We start from the raw sequence: 18,211 nt of genomic DNA, 5'->3' as shown, positions 1-18,211 counted from the left end.
ACACTGTTGTTCAACTTTTATAATCTAAGACTGAAAGGCCTGAGAAATATTGTGTCTGATTCGGCATCGCAAGATTGAGGGAAAAGGTCTCTTCTGGCTTGTTAAATATCACTAGCTTTCCTCATTCGGACAGGTTCACAACTTTGATGTCTACTGTGGCATAGCAAAGTCTGTATGATGTCAAATAGGGTCATTTAATTTCATTAGCTCAGCTAATTTGAACATGTTTGCAAATTCCCGAAATAAGGCATTGGTGTCATTGCTTTGAAAAGCTTGGACACTGTTGTTCAACTTTTATAATCTAAGACTGAAAGGCCTGAGAAATATTGTGTCTGATTCGGCATCGCAAGATTGAGGGAAAAGGTCAATTCTTACTTGTTAAATATCACTAGCTTTCCTCATTCGGACAGGTTCACAACTTTGATGTCTACTGTGGCATAGCAAAGTCTGTATGATGTCAAATAGGAATGTATCACATAGACTGCGTGGCCTAATGGATAAGGCGTCTGACTTCGAATCAGAAGATTGAGGGTTCGAGTCCCTTCGTGGTCGTTTAATTTCATTAGCTCAGCTAATTTGAACATGTTTGCAAATTCCCGAAATAAGGCATTGGTCTCATTCCTTTGAAAAGCTTGGACACTGTTGTTGAACTTTTATAATCTAAGACTGAAAGGCCTGAGAAATATTGTGTCTGATTCGGCATCGCAAGATTGAGGGAAAAGGTCTCTTCTTACTTGTTAAATATCACTAGCTTTCCTCATTCGGACAGGTTTACAACTTTGATGTCTACTGTGGCATATTTCAAAGTCTGTATGATGTCAAATAGGGATGTATCACATAGACTGCGATGCCTAATGGATAAGGCGTCTGACTTCGAACCAGAAGATTGAGGGTTCGAGTCCCTTCGTGGTCGTTTAATTTCATTAGCTAAGCTAATTTGAACATGTTTGCAAATTCCCGAAATAAGGCATTGGTCTCATTGCTTTGAAAAGCTTGGACACTGTTGTTCAACTTTTATAATCTAAGACTGAAAGGCCTGAGAAATATTGTGTCTGATTCGGCATCGCAAGATTGAGGGAAAAGGTCTCTTCTTACTTGTTAAATATCACTAGCTTTCCTCATTCGGACAGGTTTACAACTTTGATGTCTACTGTGGCATATTTCAAAGTCTGTATGATGTCAAATAGGGATGTATCACATAGACTGCGATGCCTAATGGATAAGGCGTCTGACTTCGAACCAGAAGATTGAGGGTTCGAGTCCCTTCGTGGTCGTTTAATTTCATTAGCTAAGCTAATTTGAACATGTTTGCAAATTCCCGAAATAAGGCATTGGTCTCATTGCTTTGAAAAGCTTGGACACTGTTGTTCAACTTTTATAATCTAAGACTGAAAGGCCTGAGAAATATTGTGTCTGATTCGGCATCGCAAGATTGAGGGAAAAGGTCTCTTCTGGCTTGTTAAATATCACTAGCTTTCCTCATTCGGACAGGTTCACAACTTTGATGTCTACTGTGGCATAGCAAAGTCTGTATGATGTCAAATAGGGTCATTTAATTTCATTAGCTCAGCTAATTTGAACATGTTTGCAAATTCCCGAAATAAGGCATTGGTGTCATTGCTTTGAAAAGCTTGGACACTGTTGTTCAACTTTTATAATCTAAGACTGAAAGGCCTGAGAAATATTGTGTCTGATTCGGCATCGCAAGATTGAGGGAAAAGGTCAATTCTTACTTGTTAAATATCACTAGCTTTCCTCATTCGGACAGGTTCACAACTTTGATGTCTACTGTGGCATAGCAAAGTCTGTATGATGTCAAATAGGAATGTATCACATAGACTGCGTGGCCTAATGGATAAGGCGTCTGACTTCGAATCAGAAGATTGAGGGTTCGAGTCCCTTCGTGGTCGTTTAATTTCATTAGCTCAGCTAATTTGAACATGTTTGCAAATTCCCGAAATAAGGCATTGGTCTCATTCCTTTGAAAAGCTTGGACACTGTTGTTGAACTTTTATAATCTAAGACTGAAAGGCCTGAGAAATATTGTGTCTGATTCGGCATCGCAAGATTGAGGGAAAAGGTCTCTTCTTACTTGTTAAATATCACTAGCTTTCCTCATTCGGACAGGTTCACAACTTTGATGTCTACTGTGGCATAGCAAAGTCTGTATGATGTCAAATAGGGAGATATCACATAGACTGCGTGGCCTAATGGATAAGGCGTCTGACTTCGAATCAGAAGATTGAGGGTTCGAGTCCCTTCGTGGTCGTTTAATTTCATTAGCTAAGCTAATTTGAACATGTTTGCAAATTCCCGAAATAAGGCATTGGTCTCATTGCTTTGAAAAGCTTGTACACTGTTGTTCAACTTTTATAATCTAAGACTGAAAGGCCTGAGAAATATTGTGTCTGATTCGGCATCGCAAGATTGAGGGAAAAGGTCTCTTCTTACTTGTTAAATATCACTAGCTTTCCTCATTCGGACAGGTTCACAACTTTGATGTCTACTGTGGCATAGCAAAGTCTGTATGATGTCAAATAGGGAGTTATCACATAGACTGCGTGGCCTAATGGATAAGGCGTCTGACTTCGAATCAGAAGATTGAGGGTTCGAGTCCCTTCGTGGTCGTTTAATTTCATTAGCTTAGCTAATTTGAACATGTTTGCAAATTCCCGAAATAAGGCATTGGTCTCATTGCTTTGAAAAGCTTGGACACTGTTGTTCAACTTTTATAATCTAAGACTGAAAGGCCTGAGAAATATTGTGTCTGATTCGGCATCGCAAGATTGAGGGAAAAGGTCTCTTCTTACTTGTTAAATATCACTAGCTTTCCTCATTCGGACAGGTTTACAACTTTGATGTCTACTGTGGCATATTTCAAAGTCTGTATGATGTCAAATAGGGATGTATCACATAGACTGCGATGCCTAATGGATAAGGCGTCTGACTTCGAACCAGAAGATTGAGGGTTCGAGTCCCTTCGTGGTCGTTTAATTTCATTAGCTAAGCTAATTTGAACATGTTTGCAAATTCCCGAAATAAGGCATTGGTCTCATTGCTTTGAAAAGCTTGGACACTGTTGTTCAACTTTTATAATCTAAGACTGAAAGGCCTGAGAAATATTGTGTCTGATTCGGCATCGCAAGATTGAGGGAAAAGGTCTCTTCTTACTTGTTAAATATCACTAGCTTTCCTCATTCGGACAGGTTCACAACTTTGATGTCTACTGTGGCATAGCAAAGTTTGTATGATGTCAAATAGGGTCATTTAATTTCATTAGCTCAGCTAATTCGTACATGTTTGCAATTTCCCTAAATAAGGCATTGGTCTTGTTGCTTTGAAAAGCTTGGACATTGTTGTTCAACTTTAATAATCTAAGACTGCAAGGCCTGAGAATTATTGTGTCTGAATATGCATCACAAGATTGAAGGAAAGAGTATCTTTGTACTTGTTAAAAATCACTAGCTTTCCTCATTCGGACAGGTTCACAACTTTGATGTCTACTGTGGCATAGCAAAGTCTGTATGATGTCAAATAGGAATGTATCACATAGACTGCGTGGCCTAATGGATAAGGCGTCTGACTTCGAATCAGAAGATTGAGCGTTCGAGTCCCTTCATGGTCGTTTAATTTCATTAGCTCAGCAAATTTGAACATGTTTGCAAATTCCCGAAATAAGGCATTGGTCTCATTGCTTTGAAAAGCTTGGACACTGTTGTTCAACTTTTATAATCTAAGACTGAAAGGCCTGAGAAATATTGTGTCTGATTCGGCATCGCAAGATTGAGGGAAAAGGTCTCTTCTTACTTGTTAAATATCACTAGCTTTCCTCATTCGGACAGGTTCACAACTTTGATGTCTACTGTGGCATATTTCAAAGTCTGTATGTTGTCAAATAGGGATGTATCACATAGACTGCGATGCCTAATGGATAAGGCGTCTGACTTCGAACCAGAAGATTGAGGGTTTGAGTCCCTTCGTGGTCGTTTAATTTCATTAGCTAAGCTAATTTGAACATGTTTGCAAATTCCCGAAATAAGGCATTGGTCTCATTGCTTTGAAAAGCTTGGACACTGTTCTTCAACTTTTATAATCTAAGACTGAAAGCCCTGAGAAATATTGTGTCTGATTCGGCATCGCAAGATTGAGGGAAAAGGTCTCTTCTTACTTGTTAAATATCACTAGCTTTCCTCATTCGGACAGGTTCACAACTTTGATGTCTACTGTGGCATAGCAAAGTCTGTATGATGTCAAATAGGGTCATTTAATTTCATTAGCTCAGCTAATTCGTACATGTTTGCAATTTCCCTAAATAAGGCATTGGTCTTGTTGCTTTGAAAAGCTTGGACATTGTTGTTCAACTTTAATAATCTAAGACTGCAAGGCCTGAGAATTATTGTGTCTGAATATGCATCACAAGATTGAAGGAAAGAGTATCTTTGTACTTGTTAAAAATCACTAGCTTTCCTCATTCGGACAGGTTCACAACTTTGATGTCTACTGTGGCATAGCAAAGTCTGTATGATGTCAAATAGGAATGTATCACATAGACTGCGTGGCCTAATGGATAAGGCGTCTGACTTCGAACCAGAAGATTGAGGGTTCGAGTCCCTTCGTGGTCGTTTAATTTCATTAGCTAAGCTAATTTGAACATGTTTGCAAATTCCCGAAATAAGGCATTGGTCTCATTGCTTTGAAAAGCTTGGACACTGTTGTTCAACTTTTATAATCTAAGACTGAAAGGCCTGAGAAATATTGTGTCTGATTCGGCATCGCAAGATTGAGGGAAAAGGTCTCTTCTGGCTTGTTAAATATCACTAGCTTTCCTCATTCGGACAGGTTCACAACTTTGATGTCTACTGTGGCATAGCAAAGTCTGTATGATGTCAAATAGGGTCATTTAATTTCATTAGCTCAGCTAATTTGAACATGTTTGCAAATTCCCGAAATAAGGCATTGGTGTCATTGCTTTGAAAAGCTTGGACACTGTTGTTCAACTTTTATAATCTAAGACTGAAAGGCCTGAGAAATATTGTGTCTGATTCGGCATCGCAAGATTGAGGGAAAAGGTCAATTCTTACTTGTTAAATATCACTAGCTTTCCTCATTCGGACAGGTTCACAACTTTGATGTCTACTGTGGCATAGCAAAGTCTGTATGATGTCAAATAGGAATGTATCACATAGACTGCGTGGCCTAATGGATAAGGCGTCTGACTTCGAATCAGAAGATTGAGGGTTCGAGTCCCTTCGTGGTCGTTTAATTTCATTAGCTCAGCTAATTTGAACATGTTTGCAAATTCCCGAAATAAGGCATTGGTCTCATTCCTTTGAAAAGCTTGGACACTGTTGTTGAACTTTTATAATCTAAGACTGAAAGGCCTGAGAAATATTGTGTCTGATTCGGCATCGCAAGATTGAGGGAAAAGGTCTCTTCTTACTTGTTAAATATCACTAGCTTTCCTCATTCGGACAGGTTTACAACTTTGATGTCTACTGTGGCATATTTCAAAGTCTGTATGATGTCAAATAGGGATGTATCACATAGACTGCGATGCCTAATGGATAAGGCGTCTGACTTCGAACCAGAAGATTGAGGGTTCGAGTCCCTTCGTGGTCGTTTAATTTCATTAGCTAAGCTAATTTGAACATGTTTGCAAATTCCCGAAATAAGGCATTGGTCTCATTGCTTTGAAAAGCTTGGACACTGTTGTTCAACTTTTATAATCTAAGACTGAAAGGCCTGAGAAATATTGTGTCTGATTCGGCATCGCAAGATTGAGGGAAAAGGTCTCTTCTTACTTGTTAAATATCACTAGCTTTCCTCATTCGGACAGGTTTACAACTTTGATGTCTACTGTGGCATATTTCAAAGTCTGTATGATGTCAAATAGGGATGTATCACATAGACTGCGATGCCTAATGGATAAGGCGTCTGACTTCGAACCAGAAGATTGAGGGTTCGAGTCCCTTCGTGGTCGTTTAATTTCATTAGCTAAGCTAATTTGAACATGTTTGCAAATTCCCGAAATAAGGCATTGGTCTCATTGCTTTGAAAAGCTTGGACACTGTTGTTCAACTTTTATAATCTAAGACTGAAAGGCCTGAGAAATATTGTGTCTGATTCGGCATCGCAAGATTGAGGGAAAAGGTCTCTTCTGGCTTGTTAAATATCACTAGCTTTCCTCATTCGGACAGGTTCACAACTTTGATGTCTACTGTGGCATAGCAAAGTCTGTATGATGTCAAATAGGGTCATTTAATTTCATTAGCTCAGCTAATTTGAACATGTTTGCAAATTCCCGAAATAAGGCATTGGTGTCATTGCTTTGAAAAGCTTGGACACTGTTGTTCAACTTTTATAATCTAAGACTGAAAGGCCTGAGAAATATTGTGTCTGATTCGGCATCGCAAGATTGAGGGAAAAGGTCAATTCTTACTTGTTAAATATCACTAGCTTTCCTCATTCGGACAGGTTCACAACTTTGATGTCTACTGTGGCATAGCAAAGTCTGTATGATGTCAAATAGGAATGTATCACATAGACTGCGTGGCCTAATGGATAAGGCGTCTGACTTCGAATCAGAAGATTGAGGGTTCGAGTCCCTTCGTGGTCGTTTAATTTCATTAGCTCAGCTAATTTGAACATGTTTGCAAATTCCCGAAATAAGGCATTGGTCTCATTCCTTTGAAAAGCTTGGACACTGTTGTTGAACTTTTATAATCTAAGACTGAAAGGCCTGAGAAATATTGTGTCTGATTCGGCATCGCAAGATTGAGGGAAAAGGTCTCTTCTTACTTGTTAAATATCACTAGCTTTCCTCATTCGGACAGGTTCACAACTTTGATGTCTACTGTGGCATAGCAAAGTCTGTATGATGTCAAATAGGGAGATATCACATAGACTGCGTGGCCTAATGGATAAGGCGTCTGACTTCGAATCAGAAGATTGAGGGTTCGAGTCCCTTCGTGGTCGTTTAATTTCATTAGCTAAGCTAATTTGAACATGTTTGCAAATTCCCGAAATAAGGCATTGGTCTCATTGCTTTGAAAAGCTTGTACACTGTTGTTCAACTTTTATAATCTAAGACTGAAAGGCCTGAGAAATATTGTGTCTGATTCGGCATCGCAAGATTGAGGGAAAAGGTCTCTTCTTACTTGTTAAATATCACTAGCTTTCCTCATTCGGACAGGTTCACAACTTTGATGTCTACTGTGGCATAGCAAAGTCTGTATGATGTCAAATAGGGAGTTATCACATAGACTGCGTGGCCTAATGGATAAGGCGTCTGACTTCGAATCAGAAGATTGAGGGTTCGAGTCCCTTCGTGGTCGTTTAATTTCATTAGCTTAGCTAATTTGAACATGTTTGCAAATTCCCGAAATAAGGCATTGGTCTCATTGCTTTGAAAAGCTTGGACACTGTTGTTCAACTTTTATAATCTAAGACTGAAAGGCCTGAGAAATATTGTGTCTGATTCGGCATCGCAAGATTGAGGGAAAAGGTCTCTTCTTACTTGTTAAATATCACTAGCTTTCCTCATTCGGACAGGTTTACAACTTTGATGTCTACTGTGGCATATTTCAAAGTCTGTATGATGTCAAATAGGGATGTATCACATAGACTGCGATGCCTAATGGATAAGGCGTCTGACTTCGAACCAGAAGATTGAGGGTTCGAGTCCCTTCGTGGTCGTTTAATTTCATTAGCTAAGCTAATTTGAACATGTTTGCAAATTCCCGAAATAAGGCATTGGTCTCATTGCTTTGAAAAGCTTGGACACTGTTGTTCAACTTTTATAATCTAAGACTGAAAGGCCTGAGAAATATTGTGTCTGATTCGGCATCGCAAGATTGAGGGAAAAGGTCTCTTCTTACTTGTTAAATATCACTAGCTTTCCTCATTCGGACAGGTTCACAACTTTGATGTCTACTGTGGCATAGCAAAGTTTGTATGATGTCAAATAGGGTCATTTAATTTCATTAGCTCAGCTAATTCGTACATGTTTGCAATTTCCCTAAATAAGGCATTGGTCTTGTTGCTTTGAAAAGCTTGGACATTGTTGTTCAACTTTAATAATCTAAGACTGCAAGGCCTGAGAATTATTGTGTCTGAATATGCATCACAAGATTGAAGGAAAGAGTATCTTTGTACTTGTTAAAAATCACTAGCTTTCCTCATTCGGACAGGTTCACAACTTTGATGTCTACTGTGGCATAGCAAAGTCTGTATGATGTCAAATAGGAATGTATCACATAGACTGCGTGGCCTAATGGATAAGGCGTCTGACTTCGAATCAGAAGATTGAGCGTTCGAGTCCCTTCATGGTCGTTTAATTTCATTAGCTCAGCAAATTTGAACATGTTTGCAAATTCCCGAAATAAGGCATTGGTCTCATTGCTTTGAAAAGCTTGGACACTGTTGTTCAACTTTTATAATCTAAGACTGAAAGGCCTGAGAAATATTGTGTCTGATTCGGCATCGCAAGATTGAGGGAAAAGGTCTCTTCTTACTTGTTAAATATCACTAGCTTTCCTCATTCGGACAGGTTCACAACTTTGATGTCTACTGTGGCATATTTCAAAGTCTGTATGTTGTCAAATAGGGATGTATCACATAGACTGCGATGCCTAATGGATAAGGCGTCTGACTTCGAACCAGAAGATTGAGGGTTTGAGTCCCTTCGTGGTCGTTTAATTTCATTAGCTAAGCTAATTTGAACATGTTTGCAAATTCCCGAAATAAGGCATTGGTCTCATTGCTTTGAAAAGCTTGGACACTGTTCTTCAACTTTTATAATCTAAGACTGAAAGCCCTGAGAAATATTGTGTCTGATTCGGCATCGCAAGATTGAGGGAAAAGGTCTCTTCTTACTTGTTAAATATCACTAGCTTTCCTCATTCGGACAGGTTCACAACTTTGATGTCTACTGTGGCATAGCAAAGTCTGTATGATGTCAAATAGGGTCATTTAATTTCATTAGCTCAGCTAATTCGTACATGTTTGCAATTTCCCTAAATAAGGCATTGGTCTTGTTGCTTTGAAAAGCTTGGACATTGTTGTTCAACTTTAATAATCTAAGACTGCAAGGCCTGAGAATTATTGTGTCTGAATATGCATCACAAGATTGAAGGAAAGAGTATCTTTGTACTTGTTAAAAATCACTAGCTTTCCTCATTCGGACAGGTTCACAACTTTGATGTCTACTGTGGCATAGCAAAGTCTGTATGATGTCAAATAGGAATGTATCACATAGACTGCGTGGCCTAATGGATAAGGCGTCTGACTTCGAATCAGAAGATTGAGGGTTCGAGTCCCTTCGTGGTCGTTTAATTTCATTAGCTCAGCTAATTTGAACATGTTTGCAAATTCCCGAAATAAGGCATTGGTCTCATTCCTTTGAAAAGCTTGGACACTGTTGTTGAACTTTTATAATCTAAGACTGAAAGGCCTGAGAAATATTGTGTCTGATTCGGCATCGCAAGATTGAGGGAAAGGGTCTCTTCTTACTTGTTAAATATCACTAGCTTTCCTCATTCGGACAGGTTTACAACTTTGATGTCTACTGTGGCATATTTCAAAGTCTGTATGATGTCAAATAGGGATGTATCACATAGACTGCGATGCCTAATGGATAAGGCGTCTGACTTCGAACCAGAAGATTGAGGGTTCGAGTCCCTTCGTGGTCGTTTAATTTCATTAGCTAAGCTAATTTGAACATGTTTGCAAATTCCCGAAATAAGGCATTGGTCTCATTGCTTTGAAAAGCTTGGACACTGTTGTTCAACTTTTATAATCTAAGACTGAAAGGCCTGAGAAATATTGTGTCTGATTCGGCATCGCAAGATTGAGGGAAAAGGTCTCTTCTTACTTGTTAAATATCACTAGCTTTCCTCATTCGGACAGGTTTACAACTTTGATGTCTACTGTGGCATATTTCAAAGTCTGTATGATGTCAAATAGGGATGTATCACATAGACTGCGATGCCTAATGGATAAGGCGTCTGACTTCGAACCAGAAGATTGAGGGTTCGAGTCCCTTCGTGGTCGTTTAATTTCATTAGCTAAGCTAATTTGAACATGTTTGCAAATTCCCGAAATAAGGCATTGGTCTCATTGCTTTGAAAAGCTTGGACACTGTTGTTCAACTTTTATAATCTAAGACTGAAAGGCCTGAGAAATATTGTGTCTGATTCGGCATCGCAAGATTGAGGGAAAAGGTCTCTTCTGGCTTGTTAAATATCACTAGCTTTCCTCATTCGGACAGGTTCACAACTTTGATGTCTACTGTGGCATAGCAAAGTCTGTATGATGTCAAATAGGGTCATTTAATTTCATTAGCTCAGCTAATTTGAACATGTTTGCAAATTCCCGAAATAAGGCATTGGTGTCATTGCTTTGAAAAGCTTGGACACTGTTGTTCAACTTTTATAATCTAAGACTGAAAGGCCTGAGAAATATTGTGTCTGATTCGGCATCGCAAGATTGAGGGAAAAGGTCAATTCTTACTTGTTAAATATCACTAGCTTTCCTCATTCGGACAGGTTCACAACTTTGATGTCTACTGTGGCATAGCAAAGTCTGTATGATGTCAAATAGGGAGTTATCACATAGACTGCGTGGCCTAATGGATAAGGCGTCTGACTTCGAATCAGAAGATTGAGGGTTCGAGTCCCTTCGTGGTCGTTTAATTTCATTAGCTAAGCTAATTTGAACATGTTTGCAAATTCCCGAAATAAGGCATTGGTCTCATTGCTTTGAAAAGCTTGGACACTGTTGTTCAACTTTTATAATCTAAGACTGAAAGGCCTGAGAAATATTGTGTCTGATTCGGCATCGCAAGATTGAGGGAAAAGGTCTCTTCTTACTTGTTAAATATCACTAGCTTTCCTCATTCGGACAGGTTCACAACTTTGATGTCTACTGTGGCATAGCAAAGTCTGTATGATGTCAAATAGGGAGTTATCGCATAGACTGTGTTGCCTAATGGATAAGGCGTCTGACTTTGAATCAGAAGATTGAGGGTTCGAGTCCCTTCGTGGTCGTTTAATTTCATTAGCTTAGCTAATTTGAACATGTTTGCAAATTCCCGAAATAAGGCATTGGTCTCATTGCTTTGAAAAGCTTGGACACTGTTGTTCAACTTTTATAATCTAAGACTGAAAGGCCTGAGAAATATTGTGTCTGATTCGGCATCGCAAGATTGAGGGAAAAGGTCTCTTCTTACTTGTTAAATATCACTAGCTTTCCTCATTCGGACAGGTTTACAACTTTGATGTCTACTGTGGCATATTTCAAAGTCTGTATGATGTCAAATAGGGATGTATCACATAGACTGCCATGCCTAATGGATAAGGCGTCTGACTTCGAATCAGAAGATTGAGGGTTCGAGTCCCTTCGTGGTCGTTTAATTTCATTAGCTCAGCTAATTTGAACATGTTTGCAAATTCCCGAAATAAGGCATTGGTCTCATTCCTTTGAAAAGCTTGGACACTGTTGTTGAACTTTTATAATCTAAGACTGAAAGGCCTGAGAAATATTGTGTCTGATTCGGCATCGCAAGATTGAGGGAAAAGGTCTCTTCTTACTTGTTAAATATCACTAGCTTTCCTCATTCGGACAGGTTCACAACTTTGATGTCTACTGTGGCATAGCAAAGTCTGTATGATGTCAAATAGGGAGTTATCACATAGACTGCGTGGCCTAATGGATAAGGCGTCTGACTTCGAATCAGAAGATTGAGGGTTCGAGTCCCTTCGTGGTCGTTTAATTTCATTAGCTTAGCTAATTTGAACATGTTTGCAAATTCCCGAAATAAGGCATTGGTCTCATTGCTTTGAAAAGCTTGGACACTGTTGTTCAACTTTTATAATCTAAGACTGAAAGGCCTGAGAAATATTGTTTCTGATTCGGCATCGCAAGATTGAGGGAAAAGGTCTCTTCTTACTTGTTAAATATCACTAGCTTTCCTCATTCGGACAGGTTTACAACTTTGATGTCTACTGTGGCATATTTCAAAGTCTGTATGATGTCAAATAGGGATGTATCACATAGACTGTGATGCCTAATGGATAAGGCGTCTGACTTCGAACCAGAAGATTGAGGGTTCGAGTCCCTTCGTGGTCGTTTAATTTCATTAGCTAAGCTAATTTGAACATGTTTGCAAATTCCCGAAATAAGGCATTGGTCTCATTGCTTTGAAAAGCTTGGACACTGTTGTTCAACTTTTATAATCTAAGACTGAAAGGCCTGAGAAATATTGTGTCTGATTCGGCATCGCAAGATTGAGGGAAAAGGTCTCTTCTTACTTGTTAAATATCACTAGCTTTCCTCATTCGGACAGGTTCACAACTTTGATGTCTACTGTGGCATAGCAAAGTTTGTATGATGTCAAATAGGGTCATTTAATTTCATTAGCTCAGCTAATTCGTACATGTTTGCAATTTCCCTAAATAAGGCATTGGTCTTGTTGCTTTGAAAAGCTTGGACATTGTTGTTCAACTTTAATAATCTAAGACTGCAAGGCCTGAGAATTATTGTGTCTGAATATGCATCACAAGATTGAAGGAAAGAGTATCTTTGTACTTGTTAAAAATCACTAGCTTTCCTCATTCGGACAGGTTCACAACTTTGATGTCTACTGTGGCATAGCAAAGTCTGTATGATGTCAAATAGGAATGTATCACATAGACTGCGTGGCCTAATGGATAAGGCGTCTGACTTCGAATCAGAAGATTGAGCGTTCGAGTCCCTTCATGGTCGTTTAATTTCATTAGCTCAGCAAATTTGAACATGTTTGCAAATTCCCGAAATAAGGCATTGGTCTCATTGCTTTGAAAAGCTTGGACACTGTTGTTCAACTTTTATAATCTAAGACTGAAAGGCCTGAGAAATATTGTGTCTGATTCGGCATCGCAAGATTGAGGGAAAAGGTCTCTTCTTACTTGTTAAATATCACTAGCTTTCCTCATTCGGACAGGTTCACAACTTTGATGTCTACTGTGGCATATTTCAAAGTCTGTATGTTGTCAAATAGGGATGTATCACATAGACTGCGATGCCTAATGGATAAGGCGTCTGACTTCGAACCAGAAGATTGAGGGTTTGAGTCCCTTCGTGGTCGTTTAATTTCATTAGCTAAGCTAATTTGAACATGTTTGCAAATTCCCGAAATAAGGCATTGGTCTCATTGCTTTGAAAAGCTTGGACACTGTTCTTCAACTTTTATAATCTAAGACTGAAAGCCCTGAGAAATATTGTGTCTGATTCGGCATCGCAAGATTGAGGGAAAAGGTCTCTTCTTACTTGTTAAATATCACTAGCTTTCCTCATTCGGACAGGTTCACAACTTTGATGTCTACTGTGGCATAGCAAAGTCTGTATGATGTCAAATAGGGTCATTTAATTTCATTAGCTCAGCTAATTCGTACATGTTTGCAATTTCCCTAAATAAGGCATTGGTCTTGTTGCTTTGAAAAGCTTGGACATTGTTGTTCAACTTTAATAATCTAAGACTGCAAGGCCTGAGAATTATTGTGTCTGAATATGCATCACAAGATTGAAGGAAAGAGTATCTTTGTACTTGTTAAAAATCACTAGCTTTCCTCATTCGGACAGGTTCACAACTTTGATGTCTACTGTGGCATAGCAAAGTCTGTATGATGTCAAATAGGAATGTATCACATAGACTGCGTGGCCTAATGGATAAGGCGTCTGACTTCGAATCAGAAGATTGAGGGTTCGAGTCCCTTCGTGGTCGTTTAATTTCATTAGCTCAGCTAATTTGAACATGTTTGCAAATTCCCGAAATAAGGCATTGGTCTCATTCCTTTGAAAAGCTTGGACACTGTTGTTGAACTTTTATAATCTAAGACTGAAAGGCCTGAGAAATATTGTGTCTGATTCGGCATCGCAAGATTGAGGGAAAAGGTCTCTTCTTACTTGTTAAATATCACTAGCTTTCCTCATTCGGACAGGTTCACAACTTTGATGTCTACTGTGGCATATTTCAAAGTCTGTATGTTGTCAAATAGGGACGTATCACATAGACTGCGATGCCTAATGGATAAGGCGTCTGACTTCAAACCAGAAGATTGAGGGTTTGAGTCCCTTCGTGGTCGTTTAATTTCATTAGCTAAGCTAATTTGAACATGTTTGCAAATTCCCGAAATAAGGCATTGGTCTCATTGCTTTGAAAAGCTTGGACATTGTTCTTCAACTTTTATAATCTAAGACTGAAAGCCCTGAGAAATATTGTGTCTGATTCGGCATCGCAAGATTGAGGGAAAAGGTCTCTTCTTACTTGTTAAATATCACTAGCTTTCCTCATTCGGACAGGTTCACAACTTTGATGTCTACTGTGGCATAGCAAAGTCTGTATGATGTCAAATAGGGTCATTTAATTTCATTAGCTCAGCTAATTCGTACATGTTTGCAATTTCCCTAAATAAGGCATTGGTCTTGTTGCTTTGAAAAGCTTGGACATTGTTGTTCAACTTTAATAATCTAAGACTGCAAGGCCTGAGAATTATTGTGTCTGAATATGCATCACAAGATTGAAGGAAAGAGTATCTTTGTACTTGTTAAAAATCACTAGCTTTCCTCATTCGGACAGGTTCACAACTTTGATGTCTACTGTGGCATAGCAAAGTCTGTATGATGTCAAATAGGAATGTATCACATAGACTGCGTGGCCTAATGGATAAGGCGTCTGACTTCGAATCAGAAGATTGAGGGTTCGAGTCCCTTCGTGGTCGTTTAATTTCATTAGCTCAGCTAATTTGAACATGTTTGCAAATTCCCGAAATAATGCATTGGTCTCATTCCTTTGAAAAGCTTGGACACTGTTGTTGAACTTTTATAATCTAAGACTGAAAGGCCTGAGAAATATTGTGTCTGATTCGGCATCGCAAGATTGAGGGAAAAGGTCTCTTCTTACTTGTTAAATATCACTAGCTTTCCTCATTCGGACAGGTTCACAACTTTGATGTCTACTGTGGCATATTTCAAAGTCTGTATGTTGTCAAATAGGGATGTATCACATAGACTGTGATGCCTAATGGATAAGGCGTCTGACTTCGAATCAGAAGATTGAGGGTTTGAGTCCCTTCGTGGTCGTTTAATTTCATTAGCTAAGCTAATTTGAACATGTTTGCAAATTCCCGAAATAAGGCATTGGTCTCATTGCTTTGAAAAGCTTGGACACTGTTCTTCAACTTTTATAATCTAAGACTGAAAGCCCTGAGAAATATTGTGTCTGATTCGGCATCGCAAGATTGAGGGAAAAGGTCTCTTCTTACTTGTTAAATATCACTAGCTTTCCTCATTCGGACAGGTTCACAACTTTGATGTCTACTGTGGCATAGCAAAGTCTGTATGATGTCAAATAGGGAGTTATCACATAGACTGCGTGGCCTAATGGATAAGGCGTCTGACTTCGAATCAGAAGATTGAGGGTTCGAGTCCCTTTGTGGTCGTTTAATTTCATTAGCTCAGCTAATTTGAACATGTTTACAAATTCCCTAAATAAGGCATTGGTCTTGTTGCTTTGAAAAGCTTGGACATTGTTGTTCAACTTTAATAATCTAAGACTGCAAGGCCTGAGAATTATTGTGTCTGAATCTGCATCACAAGATTGAAGGAAAGAGTATCTTTGTACTTGTTAAAAATCACTAGCTTTCCTCATTCGGACAGGTTTACAACTTTGATGTCTACTGTGGCATATTTCAAAGTCTGTATGATGTCAAATAGGGATGTATCACATAGACTGCGATGCCTAATGGATAAGGCGTCTGACTTCGAACCAGAAGATTGAGGGTTCGAGTCCCTTCTTGGTCGTTTAATTTCATTAGCTAAGCTAATTTGAACATGTTTGCAAATTCCCGAAATAAGGCATTGGTCTCATTGCTTTGAAAAGCTTGGACACTGTTGTTCAACTTTTATAATCTAAGACTGAAAGGCCTGAGAAATATTGTGTCCGATTCGGCATCGCAAGATTGAGGGAAAAGGTCTCTTCTTACTTGTTAAATATCACTAGCTTTCCTCATTCGGACAGGTTCACAACTTTGATGTCTACTGTGGCATAGCAAAGTCTGTATGATGTCAAATAGGGAGTTATCACATAGACTGCGTGGCCTAATGGATAAGGCGTCTGACTTCGAATCAGAAGATTGAGGGTTCGAGTCCCTTCGTGGTCGTTTAATTTCATTAGCTAAGCTAATTTGAACATGTTTGCAAATTCCCGAAATAAGGCATTGGTCTCATTGCTTTGAAAAGCTTGGACACTGTTGTTCAACTTTTATAATCTAAGACTGAAAGGCCTGAGAAATATTGTGTCTGATTCGGCATCGCAAGATTGAGGGAAAAGGTCTCTTCTTACTTGTTAAATATCACTAGCTTTCCTCATTCGGACAGGTTCACAACTTTGATGTCTACTGTGGCATAGCAAAGTTTGTATGATGTCAAATAGGGTCATTTAATTTCATTAGCTCAGCTAATTCGTACATGTTTGCAATTTCCCTAAATAAGGCATTGGTCTTGTTGCTTTGAAAAGCTTGGACATTGTTGTTCAACTTTAATAATCTAAGACTGCAAGGCCTGAGAATTATTGTGTCTGAATATGCATCACAAGATTGAAGGAAAGAGTATCTTTGTACTTGTTAAAAATCACTAGCTTTCCTCATTCGGACAGGTTCACAACTTTGATGTCTACTGTGGCATAGCAAAGTCTGTATGATGTCAAATAGGAATGTATCACATAGACTGCGTGGCCTAATGGATAAGGCGTCTGACTTCGAATCAGAAGATTGAGCGTTCGAGTCCCTTCATGGTCGTTTAATTTCATTAGCTCAGCAAATTTGAACATGTTTGCAAATTCCCGAAATAAGGCATTGGTCTCATTGCTTTGAAAAGCTTGGACACTGTTGTTCAACTTTTATAATCTAAGACTGAAAGGCCTGAGAAATATTGTGTCTGATTCGGCATCGCAAGATTGAGGGAAAAGGTCTCTTCTTACTTGTTAAATATCACTAGCTTTCCTCATTCGGACAGGTTCACAACTTTGATGTCTACTGTGGCATATTTCAAAGTCTGTATGTTGTCAAATAGGGATGTATCACATAGACTGCGATGCCTAATGGATAAGGCGTCTGACTTCGAACCAGAAGATTGAGGGTTTGAGTCCCTTCGTGGTCGTTTAATTTCATTAGCTAAGCTAATTTGAACATGTTTGCAAATTCCCGAAATAAGGCATTGGTCTCATTGCTTTGAAAAGCTTGGACACTGTTCTTCAACTTTTATAATCTAAGACTGAAAGCCCTGAGAAATATTGTGTCTGATTCGGCATCGCAAGATTGAGGGAAAAGGTCTCTTCTTACTTGTTAAATATCACTAGCTTTCCTCATTCGGACAGGTTCACAACTTTGATGTCTACTGTGGCATAGCAAAGTCTGTATGATGTCAAATAGGGTCATTTAATTTCATTAGCTCAGCTAATTCGTACATGTTTGCAATTTCCCTAAATAAGGCATTGGTCTTGTTGCTTTGAAAAGCTTGGACATTGTTGTTCAACTTTAATAATCTAAGACTGCAAGGCCTGAGAATTATTGTGTCTGAATATGCATCACAAGATTGAAGGAAAGAGTATCTTTGTACTTGTTAAAAATCACTAGCTTTCCTCATTCGGACAGGTTCACAACTTTGATGTCTACTGTGGCATAGCAAAGTCTGTATGATGTCAAATAGGAATGTATCACATAGACTGCGTGGCCTAATGGATAAGGCGTCTGACTTCGAATCAGAAGATTGAGGGTTCGAGTCCCTTCGTGGTCGTTTAATTTCATTAGCTCAGCTAATTTGAACATGTTTGCAAATTCCCGAAATAATGCATTGGTCTCATTCCTTTGAAAAGCTTGGACACTGTTGTTGAACTTTTATAATCTAAGACTGAAAGGCCTGAGAAATATTGTGTCTGATTCGGCATCGCAAGATTGAGGGAAAAGGTCTCTTCTTACTTGTTAAATATCACTAGCTTTCCTCATTCGGACAGGTTCACAACTTTGATGTCTACTGTGGCATATTTCAAAGTCTGTATGTTGTCAAATAGGGATGTATCACATAGACTGCGATGCCTAATGGATAAGGCGTCTGACTTCGAATCAGAAGATTGAGGGTTTGAGTCCCTTCGTGGTCGTTTAATTTCATTAGCTAAGCT

At 38.9% G+C, this 18,211-nt stretch overlaps 16 non-coding genes across 16 annotated transcripts; all 16 read left to right on the top strand.

Moving 5' to 3' along the window:
- Nucleotides 1-479: 479 nt before the first annotated feature.
- Nucleotides 480-552, top strand: trnar-ucg (transfer RNA arginine (anticodon UCG)). The gene has a single exon. It is a non-coding gene; the product is annotated as a tRNA-Arg (tRNA).
- Nucleotides 553-1,837: 1,285 nt separating this feature from the next.
- Nucleotides 1,838-1,910, top strand: trnar-ucg (transfer RNA arginine (anticodon UCG)). The gene has a single exon. It is a non-coding gene; the product is annotated as a tRNA-Arg (tRNA).
- A 286-nt stretch (nt 1,911-2,196) lies between these two features.
- trnar-ucg (transfer RNA arginine (anticodon UCG)) lies at nt 2,197-2,269 on the top strand. Its single transcript has one exon. It is a non-coding gene; the product is annotated as a tRNA-Arg (tRNA).
- A 286-nt stretch (nt 2,270-2,555) lies between these two features.
- Nucleotides 2,556-2,628, top strand: trnar-ucg (transfer RNA arginine (anticodon UCG)). Its single transcript has one exon. It is a non-coding gene; the product is annotated as a tRNA-Arg (tRNA).
- Nucleotides 2,629-5,185: 2,557 nt separating this feature from the next.
- trnar-ucg (transfer RNA arginine (anticodon UCG)) lies at nt 5,186-5,258 on the top strand. Its single transcript has one exon. It is a non-coding gene; the product is annotated as a tRNA-Arg (tRNA).
- A 1,285-nt stretch (nt 5,259-6,543) lies between these two features.
- Nucleotides 6,544-6,616, top strand: trnar-ucg (transfer RNA arginine (anticodon UCG)). Its single transcript has one exon. It is a non-coding gene; the product is annotated as a tRNA-Arg (tRNA).
- Nucleotides 6,617-6,902: 286 nt separating this feature from the next.
- Nucleotides 6,903-6,975, top strand: trnar-ucg (transfer RNA arginine (anticodon UCG)). The gene has a single exon. It is a non-coding gene; the product is annotated as a tRNA-Arg (tRNA).
- Nucleotides 6,976-7,261: 286 nt separating this feature from the next.
- trnar-ucg (transfer RNA arginine (anticodon UCG)) lies at nt 7,262-7,334 on the top strand. Its single transcript has one exon. It is a non-coding gene; the product is annotated as a tRNA-Arg (tRNA).
- Nucleotides 7,335-9,255: 1,921 nt separating this feature from the next.
- trnar-ucg (transfer RNA arginine (anticodon UCG)) lies at nt 9,256-9,328 on the top strand. The gene has a single exon. It is a non-coding gene; the product is annotated as a tRNA-Arg (tRNA).
- Nucleotides 9,329-10,613: 1,285 nt separating this feature from the next.
- trnar-ucg (transfer RNA arginine (anticodon UCG)) lies at nt 10,614-10,686 on the top strand. Its single transcript has one exon. It is a non-coding gene; the product is annotated as a tRNA-Arg (tRNA).
- A 286-nt stretch (nt 10,687-10,972) lies between these two features.
- Nucleotides 10,973-11,045, top strand: trnaq-uug (transfer RNA glutamine (anticodon UUG)). Its single transcript has one exon. It is a non-coding gene; the product is annotated as a tRNA-Gln (tRNA).
- Nucleotides 11,046-11,692: 647 nt separating this feature from the next.
- Nucleotides 11,693-11,765, top strand: trnar-ucg (transfer RNA arginine (anticodon UCG)). The gene has a single exon. It is a non-coding gene; the product is annotated as a tRNA-Arg (tRNA).
- A 1,921-nt stretch (nt 11,766-13,686) lies between these two features.
- trnar-ucg (transfer RNA arginine (anticodon UCG)) lies at nt 13,687-13,759 on the top strand. Its single transcript has one exon. It is a non-coding gene; the product is annotated as a tRNA-Arg (tRNA).
- A 924-nt stretch (nt 13,760-14,683) lies between these two features.
- trnar-ucg (transfer RNA arginine (anticodon UCG)) lies at nt 14,684-14,756 on the top strand. The gene has a single exon. It is a non-coding gene; the product is annotated as a tRNA-Arg (tRNA).
- A 1,367-nt stretch (nt 14,757-16,123) lies between these two features.
- trnar-ucg (transfer RNA arginine (anticodon UCG)) lies at nt 16,124-16,196 on the top strand. Its single transcript has one exon. It is a non-coding gene; the product is annotated as a tRNA-Arg (tRNA).
- A 1,560-nt stretch (nt 16,197-17,756) lies between these two features.
- On the top strand, nt 17,757-17,829 carry trnar-ucg (transfer RNA arginine (anticodon UCG)). Its single transcript has one exon. It is a non-coding gene; the product is annotated as a tRNA-Arg (tRNA).
- The last annotated feature ends 382 nt before the right edge of the window (nt 17,830-18,211 follow it).

This window comes from Oncorhynchus kisutch, unplaced genomic scaffold (assembly GCF_002021735.2).
Source record: "Oncorhynchus kisutch isolate 150728-3 unplaced genomic scaffold, Okis_V2 scaffold931, whole genome shotgun sequence".
Classification (NCBI taxonomy): Eukaryota; Metazoa; Chordata; class Actinopteri; order Salmoniformes; family Salmonidae; genus Oncorhynchus; species Oncorhynchus kisutch.
The sequence above is the reverse complement of the archived record's forward strand: the minus strand, read 5'-3'. Positions and strand labels throughout refer to the sequence as shown.